This window comes from Temnothorax americanus, unplaced genomic scaffold (assembly GCF_048541705.1).
Source record: "Temnothorax americanus isolate GAGA-0224 unplaced genomic scaffold, ASM4854170v1 Scaffold8, whole genome shotgun sequence".
Classification (NCBI taxonomy): Eukaryota; Metazoa; Arthropoda; class Insecta; order Hymenoptera; family Formicidae; genus Temnothorax; species Temnothorax americanus.
Window position 1 is genome coordinate 4252554 of NW_027509802.1, and position 20842 is coordinate 4273395.

Below are 20842 nucleotides of genomic sequence, written 5' to 3' on the forward strand. Positions count from 1 at the left end.
GTGCACGTTGGACAAGACCGCCGTCTCTGTATCTAACAATGTCACGTGATAGAGTAAGATGCACCGCAAGCTTGTAAAATTCGACGTATTTCTTATCGCACGTCTAAACGACTATGCTGTGTTCGAGAATACTATTTCTAGCTACGCCGCGGCATGCACGTTCGTTCGGCGCGACGGAAATGCATTTGGAAATGTTCCACACGCGAAACGGCATTCACGATGACGGTACTAATGATTGCAATTCCGTACGTCAAGCTTCATATTTGTATATTTGATAAACTTTGCACGGTCGAAGTGATAAATGTATGCATCACGACTGATAGATAAAAGTTAATATCCGTGGTAATTAATTTTTGTCAGTATTGCACACGCGACTCATTAAATTTCGATGAAGTATTTTAACCGCAATCCAATATCCATGCGGTTTATTTATCAATTTACATAATTATTGATACATTTTTAATTGCAAAATCAATTTCGCACACGTTAAAAATAGATTTGCGTAATAATTTAAAGTAGCCCTTTTCATATCTGTGAAATACATTCGCAAATAAATCGTTTGTTGGCAACGTCTCGTAACGACATTACAGCGAGTCAGCTTACGTGAGAAATTTCGAAATAAACTTACTTATTGTTAAAATAATAATCCGGAGAAACGGCACATATGACACGCAGAGTCATAGAGAATTCAATCCGATATATATTCAACGAGTGAACGGTTGTTGAAACAAAGTTTATATCATGATGCCAGAGATTGTTGAGGACATTCTCGCGCGTACAACCGTAGCCCGTTAACAAAGTGCTTCCGCGCGCGCATTTGCATAATACTTTTTATTGTTCTAATAGCATTCAGATTGCAGTTTCCAGTTGCACGCGTTTGTTTCCCGTATGGCACTGTACGCGCCGATGTCAAGTACATTAATGCGAAGCGGTTAATTCGATAAATTCGACGAATGGCATCGTTCTTTAAGTTCTTTAAAAATTTTTGCTGTGCAACGAAGGATAAAATGTTAACGGGAGCTTTTAAACGGAACGCTAATTCGATACGCGCGTGGATTAATGACAAAGGGGATACTGACTTTCTTATTCTCTGTTTAAACGCATTACTCAAGTTGGGGATTAAGCAAGCTGTGCAATATGAACATGGTGAGATTATGCGCGATTTATGGGCACGCGGCTTACGGCGATTAAACGAACACGCTTGTTGAATAACTGTGCCCGATATATAATCTGAGGTAGACCATGGCTTCGCAAAACACGTAAATGGTTATCCATGGTGAAAAAAATGGTTGACACGTCCTGAGGAAATTATTATCCGGAGTAATAACGAAGTACCTCTTGTTTATATTGCATTTAGATTATGTTTGGGTTTGATGTTAGGAAAGTATGCTTGTAGGAGCGTATCGAAATTGCTTTAAAATTCTGTAACAAGCTCAGCGATGCGGAGAAGACTTTTTTTACATAGATTACTTTACGTAGATGTAATATGAGATGAAAACATTAATGCATAGAGAAATTATAGCAGAATCGATAAAAACGAGAGAGAGAGAGAGAGAGAGAGAGAGAGAGAGAGAGAGAGAGAGAGAGAGAGAGAGAGAGAGAAGAAGGGAATCGATTGACTTAATGCAAACGAAAGCTGGAACGCGAAAGAATGGAAACTACACGCGAAGGATTGATCAGCCGGAAATGCAAACGGAAATGTTCAGTGAGCGATCCGAGCCCTTGATCCAAGCCGGGTCGAGCCGCCTCTGACAAGAGAGATGACGTGGCGCGTTTGCGAGCTTTGACAGACGTCGCGCTTTGTAATGCGTGCGAGGGGCGCGATAGATACGGACCTATATGGACGCCGAACGACAGATAGGGCACGGCGATGCGAGGGGTGAAAGACGAGAAAGCAAGCACACACAACAGGTAGAGCCGTTGATAGTGACAGAATTTTTTGCGCGCTAGTAAAAGCGACACAGAATCGCGAAGAAGGCGATAGCAAGCACTGCGTCCGCTCGACATGCTCGACACGACGGTTTTAATTAATACCATTCGCCTTCTCTGTCTCAATTCTGGTCGAAGGGTACAGCTGCACGGAGGGTGCCCCAAATAAGAAACGAGACTTCAGGAATGTACATTCTATTCATTATAATGATAAAAATACCTTAACCGTCTACAAATGCTTTATTTTTGAATTATAACTTCCTAAAAAATTGTCAGAAATGTTCGAATAAATGGTCAGCATATAAAAACGGATAAATGTTCGAATAAATTATCACTGTTTTAACTGTATGGCTATTTAAAAGCTTTAAGAATACGACTATTTCTCCGGATTGCATTTTCTTTCTTCCATTTGGTTGAATCGCCTCTCACCTAATGCCTTTGTTTGTAAAACGTTTTGTGGCAGAGTTTTGTTCTTTCTTTTAATTCGATAGAGGCAAGCAGTGGTTTTGTAATAAAGCTTTACGCAATATTATTTAACGTAGTTCCGTGTAAAATTTTTTTAGTTGACTAGCACGGAAAAGGAAAAAATTTGTTTAATTTATAAATGTTGCCTTTTGCGCATTCTTGCGTTGGATTTTATTAAATAGATTGGATGTTTTCGTAATGTTCTAACAAACAGTTTTTCAAAAAGATATAATTGAAAAGATGCATTAGTAATTTTTCAAAGTTTATTTATATAAAGTTTTGCCGTAATGAATAATTCCTTTTATGTAATCGTTATTGAAAATCGTGTTTAGATTATTTCGCGAAAAAATAATTATGCTAAATTTTCCGCAAGTCTGACTGCACATTTCCAACATTTTCAGTTTTTTATAATTGTTATTAGCTTATAAATTAAATGTGATATTTTATTGTTTTTGATATTCAATGAAAAGAAATAAAATTATATCAGGATTATTCTTTAAAAGCATCAACTGAATACATTGATCAATTAAATTATTATTGCTACTTTCGTGAATAGTATAGCTAAAAATATATTTAAAAAAAAAAAATATATATATATGTGTGTGTGTGTGTGTGTGTGTAAAAACACGAAAATGCGATATCATATCAAAATGAAATCTTTGAAGAATAGCCATTAGTTGTTATAAGCCAAAAAGCGGATAAAAGTTGAAATGTCGAAAAATAGAGAAATAGGATTAACTCTCCAGTTGATTGCTCTCGTTCAGCAAACGAACGTCAGTGCTCTCATGTTAGCACCGTGCCACGCCTGTATGTTTGTCACTGTAATTAGTACGACATTGTCCCATTCTTTTAGATCAAGGGCCACTGTTTCCAACGTCTATTAAACTCTAACCGACCGTTAACTTCAGAATAGTCAACAGAAATTGGCTATAGAAGTTGAATAGAAATTGGAAAAAATAAGATGCGATGTTCGCTTAATTAACACGAAAGCAATGGAGAGTTAATTGCTGACTTTGATGCAGTATCTTTGATGTCTTTTATTCACTGATACATCAAATTGTTACTATATAAAGACACAAGAGTGTACATCATCAATCGAACTAATCCCCTGTTATTCGTCAAATTCACACAACGAGAGATTTCTCCGCATATAATATGCAACAGTATTGTGATTTCGACATTTTATAAAGTATTAAATTTTACGGTATTAAATATCTTGATGCGTAAGAATGCAACTTTTGGGTTGACTTCAGTCAACTTTATAGCGAAGTGTCGATCCGTAATTTGATCCAGCTTTTTTATTCGACATTCACAGCCATTCTTTGCTTGACTGGCAAACAATAGCAGGATTTCGAACGCACCAATAAATATGAATAAAAATTTCTTAGATTTTCGAACACCTGCTCGTTGACTCTTGAAATCCAACCTCGTTATGCACGAAACGTGAAAGATAATCGGAAAGATATTAGAAAAAAATATATAAAAATCTCCCAGAAATGAAACTAAACAACCTTTCTCGTGATTTTATATTATAGATTCTTACCGCTTTTACACTCCATATATATACTTTGCTTTGCTTTTCCTTTCTAATTAAAAATACTATTTTCAGATATGTCGTACTGAATTTCGCGCAAAATACAAATTATAATTGCTTGCTTGGGAGCAATCAATTTAGCGAAATTCGTCGGAATTTAATTACACGAAATATCAAAGAAAGTCTTTGTAGAGCATACATATTGAGACTCGCGAGTAATTACACTTGTCTTCTGTCTACTATTCTCATCGCTCTCGTTATCGTTTGTATTAAGAAGAATTTCAAACACGTTTGCATAAACGCATAGCAATGACATACGTCGGTCAAATACTGTTTCCTACGAGAAAAATTAAAAACAATTTTTAAATATTTGTAGTATTAAATTAGCATCCGCTATGATATTACCCATGAAAAAGTTAACTAAACAATAATTGGAGCGATATATTTTGATAGGTACTTATTTAAACAGGCGCATTTGCTAAATGACATTAATGGCCATGATACAAATATCGTTATTTCACGTTTCAATTTTTTTTATCTATCTTTCACGATCGATTACGAACGCGATCTCTCATAGACTGACGATGAATCAAAAACTTTTGCGATAGTATGCGATTACCATCCTTTGTACAGACGCTTGTCAGATTTTCTATTCATTGTGCGATGTTGTTCACGGGAAATATGTGGGTGGTATTTAATTTCGCGAGGCTCGATAATTTATAATACGAACTCTGATCGATACGCTGCGTTGTTGCAAGACATTTAATAACGACACGGATGGATGTTTCGATCAGTTACCAAACGTTGAGCCATCAAATATGATGGAATATCTGTGCACCGACTAATATAATAATGCAAAGAAAATTGATATGACCTCGTGAGAAACGAGGATGACACTTGAAATTCAAAATACGAGTATATCGTTGTTTTCCGAACGTGCATGACTCTATATAAATGCAGATGAATACGCAGTAGAAAAAGTACGAGACTGCATTATTACTTTCAATAATTTACGATAATGATATACTGAGAAAAAATTTCCTGTATATTTCAGTAAATATTAGTTTTGTATACAACTGTAACTCCATTGAATACACATGTACTAATAAAAAGAAAAATTTTCTGCATTTTAGTAAATGGAGTCACAGTCTGTGCATAATACTAATATTTACTAAAATGCAGAAAATTTTTTTCTCAGTGTATTTTACGTTAATAATATTTAAAAAGTATAATGTCTTAAAATGTGAAATAAATCGCATATGAGACACATGAAAATTAAGTCTGAAACCGAACACGATGCGTATTTCTCTACTTTAACATAGTGTATGAAATTCGAATGAGAAGATTTCACATAATAGTTAGGACAATTTGGCAATTATTCATAAGATCACGTAGTAACAGTTTAATCGAGGGATAAATTCTAGCTAAGACTCGTGCACAGTTTAACAGTTGCGGGCACGTTTGGAGAGTACAGGAAACCGCAGAGAACTGACCAATGCGCCACTGGTAGTCCTACGGAAATTGGCACGGCCAATCCTTAGCAATTCTAGTGAAATCGGTCTGACTAATACCGCAGTGATACTACTGGCAAAACTGCTGCAGGACAATTCGATTTGATGACCTGCTTTCATGAATGCCTTACATAGCGATTTGCTGTTACCTACGTACCTCGCTTAATCAGACTCTACTAATTTCATTAACCTCCACACCGCTCAGTTTCTTATCCTCAGAAAACATTTCTCCTACTATATATAATACCAGAATAGAGTGTCGCGCACGGTAAAGACTTTCGACGCCCTTACACGATTGTCTTCGAAGGCTAAATAAGGGAGTTTGTTGATGCAAATTAATGATAGTGATTGTCGAGAATGGAAGACAAAGTGCTATGACGTAGAAGAAATAATTAGGTGAGTGACGTGTTTCTCGGAGACTATAGTAAGGGATAGAAAGAAAGAGAGAGAGAAAGAAAGAGAGGGGCAGGGGGAGGGAGAGATATTTAATTTAAGCATAATTATGTTGAAACTAGGCTCGAAACAATAGGCTCCAAATTTCAAAATTTAATTTAAATTTAATTTATTTATATTTATATTTCATAGAGCAAATAAATTATGAAAACTGATCACACAGAATTCTTAATATCAATTATTACATTGCAAACAATAGAATTTAAATTAAGTACTTATTTAGATGTGTCTTAAAATACTTGTAAATTATGCATGAATAATAATCTATCGTATAATAGAAGAAATTCTAATGGCTATCGTTATTATCGATGATTTGTTTTCCTTTCCGTGATACATTTACTATTTCACAACCGAACCGCTTGCCAATTATGTCGTGGTAAAATAGAGCAGCCTGCTGGCACAGAAATTGAGTAGTCGCCATGAAAAAAAGAGCATGACAACGTCACTTTTTAAATATCCACGCGACGACGAAAGAGCTGATGAATGAAAGACACATGGTCGGATGGGTGCGTCAAGCATTCTGGCGTTATCGATCGGTCCCAACCACGTTCCCTTATGATTCATTCAATGAAAATTTCAAACAAGAAGGATACGTAAGAGAAATATCCACAAGTGCGTATATCTAAATCCGTATAAAATTTATAATTTTTATTTTAATGACATGCTACATTGAAATTAATTTTTCTTTAGTGCTAAAATGTCAAAAACTCCAATATTTCTAAAATTATAAAGTAAACAATTTTTCGAGAGTTAAGTGCTTTGGGTAACTAAATCTGATCATTCGCTTGGAATATATAAATATCTTTTTAAACTTATTTAAAAATTCAGTTACCAAAATTTCACTTGGAAATAAGTTTTTTTCTTTCTCAAATGCTACAGTAATGAGATTTTATGTAAATAATTCTAAGAGGATTAACGTAAAAAATGATAAAAAATTATACGGTGTAACGGACAAACGAATTTATGTAAATTGCTATAAAATTCATCTAATCTGTCGTCATCTGACGACTATATAATCCTAACAATAAGACTTAGCTTATCACAGAATTAACTTCTTAGGAGGAGATTATAAGGACTTAGACAAGAACTTCATCACCTCGTAAGGCAGAGAATTTCCCTTCTCTCTCTCTCTCTCTCTCTCTCTCTCTCTCTCTCTCTCTCTCTCTCTCTCTCTTCTTCTTCTTCTTCTTTTCTACTCTTCCTCGTTTTATTTATGGCATTTGTTGCTACCATTTTTTTGCGGATAAGGAAAAAGGTATAATATATTCTTAATGATAAAAATTCGTGCGCAATAGCACACGAATTGTGGATAATAGCAATCAACGTTATCTGCGCGAACATAGCAAATTATCGTGTATCCGGACTAAGAAAGTTACCATTTTCTCGCGCGAAACCCATTTCGCTCCCACTTCTTTATTGCTCGACAAAGTAGCGAACGAATTTAGCTTCGACTTCTCGATTTATATTCGCGATAATTACTTTCGCGCTTCCTTAATGAGGTGACGTTTACTATACACAATACCCCCTATCTTCCTTCACAATTTGAGGCCATTTTTCTACCGAAATTGTCTTGAGATTTAATTATCAAGATACTCATTTGAAAACTTAAATCGCAGAAAAATCGACGTCTAATTAGATGTTTGCTGGAGGAAAATTTTCTCAAAATTCAATAAAGAAAGTATCGCGTTATTACAATAATATAAATCTTATGACATGCTCTGTATAAAGCGCAGTTCTTGTGCAGTAAGGTCTTATAACATGCACTGGCTTCCGATAGTAACTGGGCCAAGAAAGAACGTGCGCTAAGAAAATTGGGTTCTTCAGCGTCGTGAGACTACATAACGATTTATCACATACGATTTATCACGCTATGCCGAACTATATATCACCGGCAATATTATTCCCGGCAGTTTTTTTATCACATAGAAATTCATTACTGACCTAAATTAATTGAAATTAATTGCGAACTTTCGAATTGCAGATTGTCACAAATTAAAAAAATTCCTGAAATTTCATGACTATTAAAAATTGTGTAAAATAAGTACTATTATTTTTTGGATTTTTATAGAAATGAATGATACAACTGTAATTTTTGCACAAACTAAGTTTTTTATCAATAATATTTAAAATTATATGAAATTCTAAATATGTAATAATATATAAAAAGACCCCTATTATGAGACAGGATCCTAATATGAGATATTTTAAGCTAAAAGGCCTTATATAGGCCCCATCTTTTGATCCCACCATGTAAAAAACCCGCCATCTCATATTAGGATCCTGTCTCATAATAGGGGTCTTTCCTCTATTATAAAGATCTATAAGAGTTTATATATATATATATATATATATATATATATATTATATATACAAATTTCATGACATATGAAAATCGCATTAGTAGAAACATGTATATAGAATATCGCAAAGCAACGCGTAAAGTGTAAAACTATACAATAACTATACTAGTTAACAAGAAAAAAATGTCTTTATGTTTGCCACTAAACATCAATGTTGCGAATAATGTAATCATTACGCATATATATAGTATAATGTATTCGTTTTAGCTGCGCAATATACTCTACAATTTTTATGCATAAAACATACGTACAAATACTATTATCTGAAATATAATTCTGATAAAATTATAGATTTCATATTTTGTTTGAATTTATGCTTATATATATTCATATATAAATTTTATATACAACATTATACTTTGATAAGAAAAATGATTGTAAAGAAAGCAATTGAGTCATTCTATGTTTAGTTTAAATAACTAACGTTATTTCTTAATAATTTTATTTTGTAGATTAATAGAAATAATAGTATAGGAACTGTAAAGAAAGAGTGTAGCTAAAAGAACGTATTTTTGGTTTGATTGGAATTAATTAAAATTGATTGGCACTTTGGACTCATCATTTCGCGACGTCCCTCGTCGCTCATCGAGGCATCTTCCGCTGCAACAATATCCGGAAACGAGCATTCCCTTGCGTTTTATTTTGATTGCACTTCTCTATTTATCTCACGTAATAATACACTCGAATGTTATCGTAAAACGAAATTTGCGAATTTAATCATAAGTTCTATACGCTCGTTATGCTTAATTTTATCGTTATGTTTATTTCATCTTGTGCGCAATATATTTGCGCGGAAAATGTGTTTTCTTCTCATTTTTAACAAAAGATATATATTAATTTCAAGTAATTTTATTTTATATATAAAAACATTTATTTATATTTACATTTATATAATATAAGAGAAATTATATTTTTAAAAAATCAAGTTCTGTTAATATTTCATTATTTTACTTAATATTATATTACTGCTGGTATTTTTGTACCACGTTCATATCAATGCGTTATTATTATTATTTATATATAATCATAATACCGAGTGTGTAATTTATTTTTATTTCGTGTAGGAATATCAATCATCGTGTTCACTTCGAGAAAATGTACAGAAAACTGATATTAATATGTTATAATTAATTTATTGATCACGATAGTATTATTTACGACGATAGAACTCATATTGCGACATATTACCAACATAATATTTTGATAATTAATAATAATTACTCAAATACAAACAATTTTCAAAATGCATTATAGAACTTAGAAAAGAATTATCTCTCTTTCAAACATCGTATTAAGAGATTCATGATCAAATTCAAAATTAAATACAATACCAATATACTATAGTATATGTATGTAAGAAAGACCAAATGTAACTTTCTCGAAGTATTGACAAAGCTAGCGATAAGAAATGTTTATATTATATTAAATTATTTGCATTAATATATTAAAATTATGTCATTATTATAATTAAATTATCCGTTGATATTAATTATAATCGTGATATATGTATAATATCAATTCTCCACATTGTGCTAAATATTCGCGCCTCATTAAACGATTCTATTTTCTACCGAATATACAACGACCAATATCGATCGTAATGCCCACAGTTTCTAAGATATCGGTTAAACATTACTATTACATTGTATATTTTTCCCCAATTGTTTTTACTTCTCACATTGCCTTTTTAATCCATTTTTGTTTATCAGATCTGGACTTAAGGAATTATACATAGAACTTTAAAAAATTTAAAAAATTGAATTTATTTATTTTTTACTAGTTTAAAGTCATAAAAATAAGCTGATATAGATTAATAGCTGTAGTAAATAATTAAACATTTATACGTCCAAAAATTTCAGACGCACTTTTCTCAAAACATTATTTTCAAAAATAATATTTTGAGAAAAGTGTGTGGTCACGATAACTCAAACACGGTTTACCCGATCAACTAAAAATTTTAAAGTATTAAAGTATTAAAGTTTTAAAGTAAAAGTTTAATGTAATAATATTCTACATCAGTTCACGGAGATTTTTTCCTATTTTTAATCTTTTTCTTAAATCTAAAAAACAAATTAAAAAAATTTCCATGTTTAAAGATGTATTTAGTTTCATGAGAAATAAAATATTTCTAAATTCCTTCTGCAAACCGAAAATGACGAATATAAAGTTAATAAACAATCCTACTTTTTTGTCTCAGATAATTCATTAAAGCTAAAATCTTGGCCACTATACAGGCACGCATGGATTGTAATGATTATTTAAGGCTATTATATTGTTTATTATTTCAATATTTTTGTTATAATTTTGTATCTCAACTTTATTATTAAAAATATGTTTTCCCAACTAAAAAATATTGTCTCTTTAAATCTCTTTAAATAATACTTTTATCCTATTTTTCAATTCGCACATTTCTATCCTATAACCGCTTAATAATAATAATAATAAATATCGTGAAATTAGCTCAAAATATAATTTCTCTAGCTCTTTATTTGTTTTCGTCAAATAATAATTCGAATGCTATTCACATCTAATATTTTCGTATAGGAGAAATCGATTCGAAATCCGTCGAAGATTTCAGCTGATTGGAATACTGAGAATTCTAGGGCTGTATAAACATTGACTGATTCGGTCAATTGCGACCCTCCATTGCAAATTTGAGAAGCTCGCCGTCAGCACGGCGCCACGGAAACCAATTAATCGCCGGCGGCGTTAATGGATTTAACGGGTAAGAGCCGGTTATCATCTGGTTATCGGCCCCTGCGGCTGAGGGTTTAGCCACTCAAGCCCCTGTACTTGTATTTCGCCCGGCATCGATGAATACTGTCATAAAGAAAATTGTATCGAAAATAAACCTTCATTACGCATCGTTAAATTCGACGAGGAACCAACTCTCTGAATATGTCAATTTCAATTTCTTTGAAAACTTTTTTTAATATTAAAACAAAAACGTTCTAATATAATTTTAAAAGTAATTAATTCCTAATGCTATTGCCTATCTCACAATAAACAAGAAACTGGCAACCGCGGTTTAATAACAATAAAGATTTTGATTAGAAATAATCTCTCATGTGATTTATTTTAAATACATCTACAATTCGTAACAGAAGTCGAGACGGAAGTTTATATAATCTAAATCCATCTTATAAGAATCACATCTATAATTCATTAGAATTCCGAATAAAATTATAAATAAAATTCTATCCTAAAATCTGATGCAAATTATCATTGAAAAAGTGAGTTAGTTTTACACTATATATAATACATAAATAATATAATAAACTATTTGCAAAATCAGAAAATACAGAATATATACAATATAAAAATGCACAAAGTTATAATGGAATTTTGTCTTAAATTTTATAGCAAATCGTGCTTTTATGATCTCTCTCTAAATTACTATTTGTATTTTATAGGTAACGTTAGGTGTATGAAATTAGAGTTGGTTATTTAAATACTCGAAACAATAATTGCGATTTATGTTTCACGATTTTTATTTCTTCACGATGTATTATGAAAATAACGTAAACATATAAGTAAGACTTGAAATCCTAATCACTTAAAAATCCTAATTTAACGAATACTGTTTGAAACTGGAATATTTTTGAGCGAATTCGAGGGATAAAGTAATTATATAAATTGTACTTGTGAGCTCGTCTAAAGTTTCGGTTATCGTTACGTGAATTGTTTCGTGTATACCATTCCAGTTTCTGTTACTTTTCATCTTCCTAATGCGGACTGCATATGTGCACAACGCGTACGTGAGTAATCATATAGGTATACATAGAAGATATACATAGAAGGTAAAGAAGAACGCGAGATCTACCGGCTACATTTATGACATGATTTATACAGGACCGGAGCTTGCGGTTTTCTCGAGCATCTGATGCTCGTTTTCGACATTAACGGTCACTCTATACAAAGAGAGATCGTTTGCATCATCTTTAAATTACTCGCGGGCGGAGTGTTTGTAGTTGGCATTTAATGGTTCTGGATAGTTCATGGTTCATGGTAATTGAATGCATTACCGGGAACTAAGTTTCGCCGTAAACGATTTATCGGAGTATCAGAGCACCCTCAGTTGGGATGTTAAATGAATTTCGGCGGTCTTATTTTACTAAAAAAAAACTTAACGCGACTGAAGATACGCGAATAATGGCGCGTGCGTCGATAAAATTTTGAAAAATAAATGAGGTTTAAACTGTTTACAGCGTCAGACCACTCATTTTGAGCTTCAAAGGGTTCGATGTTTCGACGAGTACACTTGCGTGCGTGCAAGTACGCGCACGCTGCGGGAGTGTTTGTTAGCTTTTGCCGCGCGATTGAGATTAAACATGCAATTAAGCTTCTAACACTGGAAAACACGCTGGACTACCAGGGCAGAGTGGAAAATCGATATTAATTTGATCAATTAAAACTCTTATTTTAAAAATAATTGTTTATCGCTTACGATAACCGTAATTAAGTTTTTAACCATTATATAATTATTATATTTATAAGAAAAGTATTTGCCTCTAACCCATTTCTTTCTGGAATAATTTTATATAAAGAGAAAAAAGGTTGCCTCATTTAATATATTAATAGAAATAAAAACAATTTAAATTAACACACATATTTTTTGTAAAAATATTTTTTATCTGTATGTCAAATTATCTCAAAAAAAGATGATACGCAAACGTCTTTTGACCAAAGATGCATTTCTCTAATTATATTTGAACGAGATATGCAATTTCTTCTTCAATCTATAAAACTTAATTATAACTTATAAGTTAAACTTTATGCCCTAATTATCTTAATTATCGACATTTTTCCTTCTGCAAAGAAAACGTTGTTCTTTGTCTGATTGAATCCTCTGCTTTTCCTCATTTACTTTCATCCTCCTGTTTTTTTTTCTCTTTAACGTTCGGTCGGCCGATACGCAATACGCTATTGATTCCTCCGCCATTGATTACGCCTTGAACACGTTACATCAGACTTATGTAATTGAAGACGAGAGCGAAAGAGCGACGCTTCTTTATGACGTTTCGAGTCGCAGTGTAGCGCGACTCGCACAACAGCTTTTCAATAGGCTACCGTCATTTCATGCGTCCGTTATCAATCGCTTTGTAACGTTCAAGCCGCAGTGCGGCTCTATCGTGAAAACGCATCCGGCAACCAGTGAAATCAGCAACGGAACCCGAACCCGCTCAATAGCGGTGGAATCGACGAAGATACCGGCCGTCTCCTCCCAGAAAAACAGCCAGGAGGTCGTTTAAGGACGTTCTCTCGTCCTTGTACTAGAGAAAATCAATTTTCTTAGGATTTTCTTGAAACTGTGAATATACGTTAATTTAGATGTGTTTTATGCGTGGTATAAATTTCTCAGTACCTCTTTCGGTATAAAAAATAAAGATACTGAGCCTCAAAGTTTCAAAAAAAAATTCAAAATTTAATTTTTTTTAATTTTGGCATTTTTTCCTTATAGAACTCGACGAGAGGAGCAACTTTGGTCCTCTTGGCCAACCTCGTATCTCTTACCGTTTGGCCTGGAAAATCTTTTCATTAGTAAAAGTTGAAACTTTGAGGCTCAGTATCTTGATTTTCTTATACCGGAAGAGGTACTGAAATTCATACCACGCATAAAGCACACCTAAATTAACGTATATTCACAGTTTCAAGAAAATCCTAAAAAAATCGATTTTCTCTAGTATAAGGACGAGATCGAGAACGTCCTTAAGAGGGAATCGGGAGACAAAGTCATCGATTGTGCTACATATCCATTCGACACGAAATGGTTTTCAATAAGATATTGTCTTGATATCGTGCTCTGATAGCGTTTTGCTTTCAAGTCATATCACATTTTATGGATACCGCGCTATAAAAGATGAGTGAATGGAAATGGTATCGGAGAGAATTTATTCCAGTGAAATTGAATGGAGAGAATGGAGAGATATATAATAATAAAAATATATTGATAGAAACTTATTGCGCAATTGTTAACTTATAAATTGCGCCCGAAATTGCTCGACCATCCGGCGTGTGTGTTTCATAAAATTTTTAGTAAACAATTAAATGCAATCGCGTCTGTGTCATCCTGAATAACCGATACTCACTCTATTTCCAAATACATATGTCCGCTTAAATTGTATGGCTTATTGATCTCTATAGAATCAGCCATTAAGAGGCAGCCCGATTGTTGGCCAAAGACCTCCATATATCTTTGTCAATGGATTAAAGTCCTTAGGATAGCCATGTCAGATGGCAATCAATACTGCTTAGTGATTGCTTATAGCTATTGGGAAGCGAGATTAATCCTTCCGATGTGAAACATAAGCTGCTCAGACGTAACGCATTCAATTAATTTATGTTATCGTACATGATACGTATATAAGATATAATATCTGATCGAACATATATGGCTGAATGAAATCAAAAAATTGAATCACTTTCACGTGAGAAAGACCAGAAATTAACGGCCGAAACAACTAACTTCCGGCGGCATCGAAATGAGTTACGCGGGAACGACGAACGCGAGGCATTATTCAGCATCCGTGTCAATTTAAGGCTCGTGAGACGATTTAACGCGATCCACGATCCACCGTCGCCCGAACTACCCCCTCGTAATCTCGCGCCAGCCGTCGCGCGCGCAATTTCAACAGACTTCATCGCAACGTCCCATCATCTACATCCATGATTCCACGTCCTTCGGGGCGGAAACGATCGAGCCGCGCATAAAGGAATTTCATGGCGATTAGCGAACATCCGTTTCCGCGTCCAGCCGATGAGATTTCGCAATCCGCGTGTGAAGGGAGGATAATTGCGGAAGCGCTATCGCGCACAAATCTGGCAATCAGCTTGTGCTAAGTCTCCTGTACGCTAAAACGTGCATATGTATATATCTTATACACGTATAGGACATTCTGGCATACAGATCGTCCGTTTACCATCCATTAAAATGCATTAGTCGATGCAGGGAAAGGGATTAAAAGTCAGTAAAGCTAAATACATTTTATAGAAAGGTTTGAAGCCATGACAGAAAATGTACATAAATTTATTATAATTTGCATAAAAGAATTTGTATAAAGGAATTTATATACTTTTATAGGTATATTTATATATGTACTGATGTATCAGGTAGTATAAACTCAGACTTGATTTTTTTTAAGACATTCCTTCGATTAAAAATTCATTATAAATATTGAAAAAGCACTGATTTCTTTTTAAATATTCTTCAAAACTTTCGTAAACTTGACTTTCTTAAACTTTTTGATATCTCTTCAAAAATTGGCAGTCTTTAATTTGATTTAAACTGATATTAAAACTCTGTTATTTTCAAGGGAAACTTAAGTTTGACTCAATTTTTTTTCTTATAATTATTTTTTAAAATCTCAGTATCAATTTTCAATTCTGGATAAATTTTATTAAACAATAACGAAATAGTAAACTTTTCATTGTGATTCCTGCATCGTGCTGCAAGACGTAAATGGTAGTTGTTCATTTTCTATGAGAGTTTGCACGTTACTATCGTCCCTATATATAAATTCCATAAGCTCCTCCACCCGGTCGTTCCGGAAAGTAATCGAATTTACAGCACGTAACATAGATGCGATATAGATACTATTATTATGAAAACGCGATTTGTGCTGCAATGCCGTTATTTCTAGGAACTGCGACGGTGAATGCGAGTAGAGTGTGAAGCTTTATCGCAACGTTTCGATAATGCACATCCAAACGTAACATATTTATGTAATATGGCACACAAGTATAATAATAATAGGCAAAACGATATAATCGATGTCATATAAAAACTCTACATTACTCATTACACATAAAATTCTATTTATAATTTCACGTTACATACGTTACAAGAAACATAAAAAAAAACCACAAGTACATGTATAATCAGAATACTGAATGTGTTGAAAATATATAATACATCAAAATATGTGATATATTTAATTGTAAATCGAATCTGATCTCACTATCGAATTTTTTGTCACAAATTATTATACGCGGATCGTCTAAAACGATTTTCAAATTACGCATTGCACTTCATTCCATTTTGCTTCGTATATTGCGTTCGTCAAGCCGTGTTCTTCTACCTATACAATAGTCATGGCACGGCATTATTTGCGGAACAGTATTACAGAGCTTGCTCAGTCCGGGCGCTAACTTTCCTCCCACCGCCCTTTTTCTCAATATAACGTGCACAATCTCGAGATTCTATTCGACGAACGGCGAAGTACATCAGGAAGCGCATACGTGACAATTCGCGCAATGTGCGCGTTGAAAAGGATAAGGCGCGAGCGACAGGATCGAAGATAATTTAAGAGAGTATAATATAATTCTCCACGGACGCGTTCGATACTCGGCACGTGTATACCTAGATGCTATGCGCGTGAGAACAACCCTCGAGATAAAACTCTTGAGGATAACTTAATTTTTAAACTCGCTATTGAGTCAGTGGGGGCACACGTGTTCGCCAACCATCGTGGCTTTTTCCACTCAAATCTTCCCGCGAGTTTTCGTCACGCGGCGGAACAAGACCGGGGCTTTTTCCCTTTTTGACGCACCGCCCGCTCGAAGTGGATGGATCTCACCACTACTGACAAATGGCATCGCGATACGCATTCTGTATTCCGAGAACCAGGAAATCCCCATTCTCTCTCTCTCTCTCTCTCTCTCTCTCTCTCTCTCTCTCTCTCTCTCTCTCTCTCTCTCTCTCTCTCTCTCTCTCTCTCTCTGTGATTATATGTTAAAGAAAATAGAGAAAAAAGTGAGTTTTCTGAATAGAATAGGAAATGATATATCGGCGTACACTAGATGTACTGTGTATAAGTCTATCATAGCGCCTCACTTTGAATATTGCGCAACGATGTTAATAGGCATGGGTGAGACGCAACTGAATCGACTGCAAGTGGCACAAAACCGTGCCATGAGAGTCATACTGCAATGTTCGCGATATACAAAAGTAGAATGGATGCTGCAAACCCTTAAGTTTATGAATGTAAGACAGAGGCTAATGTACAATGTATGTATTTTTATTTTTAAGATAGTAAGAGGCATAATGCCAAAACATTTAAGTAATAGGATAGAAATAGTAGGAGATGTGAGTGGACGGCAAACGAGGCAGACTGAGAATATTAGAATTCAATATCGCAGGACGAGAAGCGCACAGAAAAGTATATTTTATGAAGGTTTAAACATGTATAACGCCCTGCCGATAAAAATTAAGCAATGCGAAAGAATTGAACCTTTCAAACGTAGGTTAAGAGAATATATTGTACCTCATGTAGAGGAATTAATTTAACGATATTTTATGTAAAAAATAGCCGAGAAGGCTAATAAAGCTCAATCAATCAATCAATCAATCTCTCTCTCTCTCTCTCTCTCTCTCTCTCTCTCTCTCTCTCTCGAGCACTCAAACCGCCTGGCAACGGGGACTCTCGAAACGATGCCGCGCGATTATCCGTCTCGACTGTGTGTGCGTTCTTTTCGCGCGATGGAAAAAAAGCCGCGATAAAAAAAGCTCCCTAGATGGATACTTCTCGTGCCGCGCTAGCTGCAATCGACATCGGACTGACCGCGTCGGGAAAGCACAGAGAAACGCTCATTTGCACGTAAAAGCCTTCGATAGCGTCGAGTCCCGCAACCCGCAAGAGGAGGAAATTTCAGTCCGGCAATAAATTTTCCCCGTCGGAATAAATAATACGTTCGACGTAGTTATTTCTTGATGAAATATTTTCCGTGAGTTTATACGCGCATGTGTACGTTGGAATTTTTTTCAAGAAATTGTCAAGTTAAAATTGTTAAGATAATTTATTGCATAAGATATCGTTATTCAAAAAGAAAAATATTTATATTAAAATAATAGAATGGATGAGTTTGTATTAGGTACTTGTTAATCTATTAATGCAGATATTGGCGTCGTTAATAATTATATATTATTCAACCACAGCAATTAAAATTTAAATAAAAAAGATACAATAATGTAACACTACCAATTTATTCTATTCTCTCTCTCATAATGAATAACTAATAAATATATAAACGTTTCCTATTTCATATAAATTGATATTAATTTGAATACATAAAAGCTTCAATTCTCGTCTACAAGTCAACATCGTCAAATTTTATCTTGTCGCTCGCGACCCTTTAATGAAAACGCGTCGGGCACTCGAACGAACAATCTACGAGGACATAAACAGGAATGGAACATTCCCGAGATGAGTTCGCGTTTTTGCATGAATCGCGTCAAAAAAAAAAAAAACTCAAGCGAGAGGAAAGCAATGATTGCATCGGTGCTTTTGTGTACGAGAGATGCACTCAACGATGCGCCTCGCGTAAGAATCAAAACGATGATTATAGTGTCGTTCTTAAATCGCGAGACATAATTATCTCCCGGCATGCCGCTATTTGCATGCGAAGGCAGCGGTGATTCGACGATGCTCGACGTGATTATCTCTTTTATAGATATATAGTAATACAGTGTGTCGAGAATATACAGTTTTTGCCTGATTGCCGCGCCATATTAAATGTCGGTATATTCACGCTATTCATAGAAGTCTTGCGACCGCCGTTAAAATATCAAGATCTCTTCTTTATTGTATCTTCAGATCGTTTTTACGACCCATAAAAGTTGTGGTTTTCGAATAATATTTAGTCTGACTCAGGACGGATCATTCCTTTCTCTAGTACGACTTGCACGGTAGCGAAAAAAAATTAAAACATTTATGCATTTTTTTAAAAAGGCAAGGATATTCACATTTTATTTTCGATAATCAAATTGATTCCATATCAAATAATCCCAACTTGATATTAATTAGGCATAATGTCTCTCTTCTGACATATCTCTATTTTTAAAGAATTTTTGAAATCTGTCTTTTAATTAAAAAAAGAAACGTTTTCGAATATATACAACGTGTTTTTAAATTAGTTTCTTTATACAAATTCAAAGAAAAACGCAAAAACGGCTAAGCGAGATAAATTTTTTAATATTTAAAAATGATGATATATAGATGATGTATGTCCGGCGCTTCTTTTTCATTATTCACTTTTCAGTATCGATGTCGAATAAATGAAAAAATACCAGCTATACCTTGGTTTTCTCGACGCGAAGCAAGAATAATAGCTTTGATGTACTGAGAGGTAACGGAACGAAAGCCTAATAGTTTCAGCAAGTACCAAGATAAAGAGGTCGTATATTCTTACGGAAGAATGGGTGGTTTATATTACGGTATCCATTTTCGTGAAAACCACAAAAGATGTTTCTTTAGGCGCTATCATGTCTTTTCAACCGATTGACCCGAATTGCCCGTTATCCTGCTTTTATCGTATTTTGTTTTTTATTTATCATTTACTTATTCTACGTAGAAAACGGAAAACACTGTAAATCGCAAAAAAGAATTTTAAATAATGTTCTGTCTAATTAAAAATATAATTATAAATAAAGCATTGGAAAAAAATAACAATACAATTATGTTAAATATGCTAAAAAATAATTTGCATGTCATAAAAATGCGAAGAATAAAATATTAAAATGTAAACATCTCTCTCTCTCTCTCTTTCCTTGTAACAAATATTTTTGCAATTTACATCTCTCTCTCTCGTTAGGTATTTTCAATTTAATTTACATTTATTTTATGTTGAGAACTTAAAAATCAATATTTGACGAAATATGCGAATAGACAAGATTGTTATTGTATAAAATATATCGGAATAAAATATTTTCAAGAAAATATATATATGTCGGTAATAAAACTTTGAACATTTGCAAAATATTTTGAAAATTTCTATTAGTGATCAAATAGAGAGGAAGAGACGATACGCGATAGTTCAGTGAATCAATCGGAATACCGTTTAATTAAGTGCATTTATGTTTAATTGCGTTTGATTAATCAAATTAATATTACAATCTAAAATTGTCCGAAAAATATCAGTTAAATTGAATCAAAAACATTGATTGCCTATTACCGTGCATGTAATTAAAACTGCATAGATTCTCTCATTACTAATCAATTTTAGTTACGCTCAGTTTAAATCATATTAATGCTTTATTCATCAAAATACAGCTTTAGAGAGTACATAGGTACCTAATTAATATGCTGTTGCAGTCTTATACATAAATATATGAAATTAAAGAATTCATAAATATTTATGACACACTAGAGACATGCGGAAATTCTCATCCTTCGCGACGCAACGAAATTTTTCTGATTCACACTGTGCGACGAATGCAATTCACTTTGCAAGCTTATCAAAGTGTATATTACGAGCAGGGATTCTCGATGTAATATTACATACTTATTCTATGTCATAAAGCGTTGTGACTTACTTTGAACACGAAGAAATCATAATTGCATCGTGCATGCAAAATGACGGGAAAAATGATGGGGAAAAGACACATGGAAGCAGCGCATGACCTGATTTCGTATAAGCGTCAACCATTTAAATAAAACCGATCAGCGAGAATAATATATGCGATATGCTTAATAAATTATGTCAATCAGCGTTTTTGCGTATAACCTCGCGGGAAAGTGTCTAATTATGGATTGCAATTAGTCGTCAAATGACATCGCGTACGATCGTGTTCTCATTAAAAGCGTGCTTTAATT

The 20842-nt window shown here is 33.8% G+C and overlaps 2 protein-coding genes across 7 annotated transcripts in view; one reads left to right on the forward strand and one right to left on the reverse strand.

Moving 5' to 3' along the window:
* Yeti (yeti) overlaps nt 1-20842 on the reverse strand; it is a 126797-nt gene that overhangs the window by 59931 nt on the left and 46024 nt on the right. The window lies entirely within an intron of this gene.
* Nucleotides 1-20842, forward strand: part of LOC143907074 (prolactin-releasing peptide receptor) — a 65299-nt gene that overhangs the window by 39963 nt on the left and 4494 nt on the right. The window lies entirely within an intron of this gene.